This window comes from Schistocerca cancellata, chromosome 4 (assembly GCF_023864275.1).
Source record: "Schistocerca cancellata isolate TAMUIC-IGC-003103 chromosome 4, iqSchCanc2.1, whole genome shotgun sequence".
NCBI classification, from domain to species: domain Eukaryota; kingdom Metazoa; phylum Arthropoda; class Insecta; order Orthoptera; family Acrididae; genus Schistocerca; species Schistocerca cancellata.
This window is the reverse complement of record NC_064629.1, coordinates 372691788-372698181: the sequence shown is the minus strand read 5'-3', so window position 1 is coordinate 372698181 and position 6394 is coordinate 372691788.

Genomic DNA, 6394 nt, shown 5'->3' with positions numbered 1-6394 from the left:
TGTTCTTTGACGAGATTTCAAAAACTCTGTATTGACGTTGGATTAGCTTTCCTGCATAGATTGTAATTATATATGACATTTGTTTGAGTACAAAGCCTTTTAGTGTTAAAATATGTGCATCATGGTCTGAGGGGCCATTCACTCTTTTACTATCAGAATACCCATCTAATAATGAAGAATGAATGAAAACATTGTCTATGGCTGTGCTACTGTTCCCCGGCACACAATCTGCATCAGATCATATGAATTTAGGAGATCTACCAACATTACTTTTCTTGCACAGTCATATACAAAATTAACATTGAAGTTACCACATATAACTAATTTCTGGTACTTCCTGCAAAGTGAATCAAGAACCCTCTCTAGGTTGAGCAGAAATGCTCTGAAGTCAAGGTTAGGGGACCTATAAATAAGAAGAATTAGAAGTTTAATTTTACTAAATTCAACTGCCCCTGCATTACATTCAAATGTCTGTTCAGCGGAGTGCCTTCATACATCTATGGACTCAAACGAGATACTGTTTTGTACGTACATGGCCACTTCCCCACTCCGCAAGAAACAGTTTGAAAAAGAGCCAGCTAATCTGTTCAAATGGTTCAAATGGTTCAAATGGCTCCGAGCATTATGAGACTTAACTTCTGAGGTCATCAGTCCCCTAGAACTTAGAACTACTTAAACCTAACTAACCTAAGGACATCACACACATCCATGCCCGAGGCAGGATTCGAATCTGCGAACGTAGCGGTCGCATGTAGCGCCGAGAACCTCTCGGTCACACCGGCCGGCAGCTAATCTGTATGTTGGTAAAGGTGGCCTCTGAATTGTCAAATTATTTAAGTGGTGCTCCGATACACCAATACTGTCAGTCCACATGTATAAGTAGTTCACTAACTTTATCTCTATAACCTCTTATATTTTGATGAAATATGCTAATTCCTTCTCTACTTGGAAACATGACGTCCTCTGAAGGTGAGCACTTAGAGAGACTTCCTTTAAGCAGACATACCTATCAGATGACTTCAGTCTAAAATAGGTGCAGCTCTAACATCAAATACTACAGGAATTTTTCCATGTCTGGAGAGGATTTCGAGCGACTTGTCGAGTCCATGCCACGTCGATTTGCTGCACTACTCTGGGCAAAAGGAGGTCCGACACGATATTAGGAGGTGTCCTATGACCTTTGTCTCCTCAGTGTACAATGCTTTGTGCATCACCCTACGAGACCCCGTTGCAGGCAAACGTGTCTTGGTAGCAATGGGTTATTTTTCTGTTTGTTGCGGAGGAATGATTACCTGTTATGGCTTAAATGTCGTCAGCAATTTCCTTACTTTACAGTTTGATTCTTAGATGAGAATGGTGAACATAGTATCATCATTTCTCCAACCTTGTTTGGGAGTGTATCATTTATCTAGTGTTGGTGAGGTCAGCATCGTTTTCAGTAGGGAATCCAATAAAAGCATCTGTTACGGAACTGGGGACGTGCATTTCCATCATGAGCAGGCTTGTGGCGATGTAAAGTTTTTTTCGCATGGGCATTTGTTCACTGGACTTCTGCTATGACTGTTGAAATGCCGTGCGCATATGGCATATTTGGTGATGTGTCCCCTTCTGGGGAGTTCGGTCGCCTGGTGCAAGTCTTTTTATTTGCCGACTCTTCGGCGGTTTGCGCGTCAATCATAATGAAATAGTGATGAGGACAGCACACACACCCTGTCCCGACTTGGGATAAAGCCCGACCTGACCGGAAACCGAACCCAGGGCCCTGTAATCGAGAGTCAACAATGCTAATCACAAGAGCATGAGTTGCTGTCCAGACTTTTCAAAAACTTTGTTACAGTAGTTTACTGGATATGATGTGTACTTGCATCTGGTAGACAACCGGACTATTTGTCAGTGTTGTAAAATATCGGTCAGGCATTCGACACAAGCTGGATCAAGGACACTGTTTTCTTTCTTTCTTTTTTTTTCAATTTCTACGATTTACGTAAGTTACTTGAGTAGAATGGAAGACGAGTTCCTCCAGTAAGACCGTATTGATTATTACTTCCCACTGCGCCGTCCACTACGCCAGTGGTCTATCTGTTGACGCACCATATGGCGAAAGGTCTCCAGACACCTTGGTGATGTGCTCTGTGTGAAGTTAGACTACAGCAAAGACTTCCACGGAGATTAGTAAGATAACGACATACTTACAGCCGATACGACTACGATTTCAACGTCGAAGAGTTGTCCAGCAACCACTAATTAAAGGAATACGCAATGTTGCGTAGGACGGTGCAGGAAGTTTATTCACAGATCTGAGATGTAGTGAAAGAGCAGTTTATGAAATGATGAGTAATGCAACATGATCTTTGTGTGAGAGTGCGGCGTATACCTGCCCAACAGTATTTTCCCCAGTGTGTTTTCATGATAATTATGTTCGATGGCCGGCCGGTGTGGCCAAGCGGTTCTAGGCGCTACAGTCTGGAACCGCGCGACCGCTAAGATCGCACGTTCGAATCCTGCCTCGGGCATGGATGTGTGTGATGTCCTTAGGTTAGTTAGGTTTAACTAGTTCTAAGTTCTAGGGGACTGATGACCTCGGAAGTTAAGTCCCATGGTGCTCAGAGGAATTTGAATTTTTTATGTTCGATGGTGGTGAAGTGATGTTCATGGCTGTATGTCCTGAATTGGACTCTAGCCATTAATTGTGAACGACGAGTGACCGCGAGATACGGCAGATCACGGCGACACTGTATTCGCATTCTGTAAAGCGGAGATTCAGATCTTCACAATTCTTCATTCAGAGCTAACCTCTTCGTGATATCCATTAATTGTACAAATATTGGGGTTGGTGCTTCGAAAATAAATCGGTCGATTTTCCTCCCCATTCATCTCCAGTCCGACCCTTTGCTAAGTTTTCAGTGATCTAGTGGCCGAAGGGACATTAATACATACCCTTCATCTTTCCCTTGAGACTCTAACATGACCTCTCGCAACATTGTTGAAAATATACTATGAATTATCGGTAGCAAACAAATATTTTGCCACAGAACTTGTCTGTACATTGTCTATTACACATTGCTAGATTGCGATATGCCTGAACTTAGTTATTAATAACTAATTCAGCATCTACTAATCCGATAGTCAGCTTAGTCTTTTGCAGTCGTCATTGGCAATCAATAAATAGATTACGATCGAACTGCAAAAAATGCTGCGAAGAAATCTGACGTTTGACTTAGGCCGATGGTGCATAACCAGCTCATTAGGGGCGGTAGGCTGCTTTTTTTAAAACCATTCTTCGCTGATATCGATTTATTTTTCATTACTCATGCCTAATACGGTGCAGGAAAACCGTTGGCATTCAAAACACCTTCCACTTCTCTCGGAATGGCAAAATATAGGTCCTACATTGTTTTCAAGGGAATCTTATATATACAGGGTGGTCCATTGATAGTGACCGGGACAAATATCTCACGAAATAAGCATCAAACGAAAAAAACTACGAAGAAAGAAACTTGTCTAGCTTGAAGGGGGAAACCAGATGGCGCTATGGTTGGCCCGCCAGATGGCGCTACCATAGATCAAACGGATATCAACTGCGTTTTTTTAAAAAATAGGAACCCCTTTTTATTACATATTCGTGTAGTACTTAAAGAAATATGATTGTTTTAGGTGGATCACTTTTTACGCTTTGTGATAGATGGCACTGTAATAGTCACAAACGTATAAGTACGTGGTATCACGTAATATTCCGCCAATGCGGACGGTATTTGCTTCGTGATACATTACCCGTGTTAAAATGGACCATTTACTAATTGCGGAAAAGGTCGATATCGTGTTGATGTATCGCTATTGTGATCAAAATGCCCAACGGGCGTGTGCTATGTATGCTGCTCGGTATCCTGGACGACATCATCCAAGTGTCGGGACCGTTAAGGAAACAGGAAGTGTTCAGCCACATGTGAAACGTTAACCACGACCTGCAACAAATGATGATGCCCAAGTAGGTGTTTTAGCTGCTCTCACGGCTAATCCGCACTTCAGTAGCAGACAAATTGCGCGAGAATCGGGAATCTCAGTAACGTCGGTGTTGAGAATGCTACATCAACATCGATTGCACCCGTACTATATTTCTGTGCACCAGGAATTGCATGGTGACGACTTTGAACGTCTTGTACAGTTCTGCCACTGGGCACAAGAGAAATTACGGGACGGTGACAGATTTTTTGCACGTGTTTTATTTAGCGACGAAGCGTCATTCACCAACAGCGGTAACGTAAACCGGCATAATATGCACTATTATGCAACGGAAACCCACTATGGCTGCGACACCTGGAACATCAGCGACCTTGGCGGGTTAATGTATGGTGCGGCATTACGGGAGGAAGGATAATTGGCCCCCATTTTATCGATGGCAATCTAAATGGTGGAATGTACGCTGATTTCCTACGTAATGTTCTACCGATGTTACTACAGGATGTTTCGCTGCATGACAGAATGGCATGAACTTCCAACATGATGGATGTTCGACATATATCTCACGTGCGGTTGAAGCGGTATTGAGCAGCATATTTCATGACTGGTGGATTTCTTTCTGTGGGGAAAGTTGAAGGATATTTGCTATCGTGATCCACCGACAACGCCTGACAGCATGCGTCAGCGCATTGTCAATGCATGTGCGAACATTACGGAAGGCGAATACTCGCTGTTGAGAGGAATGTCGTTACACGTATTGCCAAATGCATTGAGGTTGACGGACATCATTTTGAGAATTTATTGCATTGATGTGGTATTTACAGGTAATCACGCTGTAACAGCATGCGTTCTCAAAAATGATAAGTTCACAAAGGTACATGTATCACATTGGAAAACCGAAATAAAATGTTCAAACGTACCTACGTTCTGTATTTTAATTTAAAAAAACCTACCTGTTACCAACTGCTCGTCTAAAATTGTGAGCCATATCTTTGTGACTATTACAGCGCCATCTATCACTAAACGAAATAAGTGGTCCAACTAAAATATTCGTATTTCTTTACGTACTACACGAAAATATAATAAAAAATGGGGGTTCCTATTTTTTAAAAAGCTGTTGATATCCGTTTGACCTCTGGCAGCGCCATCTAGCGGGCCAACCATAGCGCCATCTGGTTTCCCCCTTCAAGCTAGATAAGTTTCGTTCTTTGCAGTTTTTTCGCTTGACGCTTATTTTGTGAGATATTTTGCCCGGTCACGATCAATGGACCAACCTGTATATACATATATGCAATGAAAGAATGCCATTTGATCAGATGAGTCTTGTTTTACACTGTGAATCTTATATATAAGATTCTCAGTGTAAAACAAGACTCATCCGACCAAATGGCATTCTTTCATTGCTCCGTAGTCCAAGTTTTATGGCTTCGGCATCACGATTTCATGTTACGGTCATTTGCATCACTGATCAGAGGTTTCGTAATTCCATCTCGCCCTGCAATTCCGCCGCTAAATCTACTCGTCTACTCCACGAGACACCTACGGTTTGTGACGAAGGATATTTTGTGTAGCAGTGTCACTTTCCTCTTTGCCTGTACCATTGGCACAGGGTTCGCGGGAACAACCATTGAACAAGCAACATATTCGTTGATTCTGCAAGGAATGTACGCTCTCGGAACTTTAACAGTTGTCCAAAGCGTGATGCGGAACGTCTCTCTTACAACGACTGCCACTGTAGTTGCACGTATTTGTAGTTGCGAATACGGGAAACGACCATTTGTCTAAAGGATTGACTACAGTGAAAGTTTTTGCCGGACCGGGACTCGAACCCGAAATTCCCGCTTTAAGTGAGCAGTCGCCTTAACGGCTTCCGTTATCCGTGTACGACACACGGCCACATGCAGACTTCCATACGTCGTCGTTCCTGCGTCACACCTGTATTCGTACACACATTATGTAACTCCCGTACAAGGGTGGACATCTTTAATTGAACGTGCTGCCTGGTATCGGCGGATTAATACCATGCTGCAGTGCCTGTGTTGATAAGAATGACGGTGTAATGTTTCTTCGGACATGCAGGCATGAAAGCTTTCCAGAATGTTGACTCGAATACGTTTTTTAAATTTGGTGCTAACAGCGACAAAATACAGGCACGGGAACCCATTGAAAAACTTGTACAGAATTTAGGCTGTGGTTAAACGAATCGAAGGGATCAAGAAAAACCGGTAGCAGAAAACTGATTGAGAAAAAGTTGTGAACTATCCCCTATTTTATTTACACTGTGGGTCGAGTATGCTATGAAGGAAAATAAAGAGAATTTTGGAAAGGTAATTGACGTTTCGGGTAAGGAAATGAAAACTTTAAGGTCCCTACCGACGGTTACTTCCAGGTATTTTATGGTCTCCACTGCTTCCCGTTGTTTGTCGCCAATAGATTA